A 641-nucleotide genomic window follows, 5' to 3' on the forward strand; every position below is an offset into this window, starting at 1 on the left:
CTTGATGCAAACTTATGCAAAACTAGGGAGTCCCTGGCTTCATTAATCAGAAATAAAGCTTGTAGTCCATAGATGTGTAGGTCAGCGTCAGGCTAAGGAGACAGTAGACCGCCTTGTTCTGCGGTTATTTTTGCCTCACTGCCCCCGGGCAGAGGCCAAGCGTCAACACAAACACCAGCCTCTTAAGGTAGCTTTAAAGCAACCCACCTTAGTTTCCCCTCAAAATTCCAAACCAGCTGCCAGAAAGGAAGGCACGTAAAAGGTGCCACGCGCTGCGGGCCTCCTGGAGGTGGCGCTAGGGGGGTGAGGGAGCTAATGAGTGCCTGCGAAAGGCCGCGTGTGAGCTCATCCGAGAAGTCAGGCTCGGCACACACGTTATTTATAGCAGATCTGAGGCTTGCACGGTGTTTGACATTTAATTTTAAGTAGGGGGACTTCAAAAAGTGTGGGTACACCCCTCCCCCCAACCATCCCGGTGAAGTGCAGGGGGCAGGCGCCAGCAGGCAGGGGCGAAAGCACCGGCCACGCGCACCCCGGCGCAGGTTCCGGGCCGGCCGGCCGCTGGCAGCGTCAGCTCGGAGGAGAGTTCGGGGCTGGTGTGGACGCCTTGCAGATGCACACTGTGTCCCTGGCCAGCAGGA

The sequence above is a fragment of the Myotis lucifugus genome, unplaced genomic scaffold (genome assembly GCF_000147115.1).
Source record: "Myotis lucifugus unplaced genomic scaffold, Myoluc2.0 scaffold_18, whole genome shotgun sequence".
Taxonomy (NCBI): domain Eukaryota; kingdom Metazoa; phylum Chordata; class Mammalia; order Chiroptera; family Vespertilionidae; genus Myotis; species Myotis lucifugus.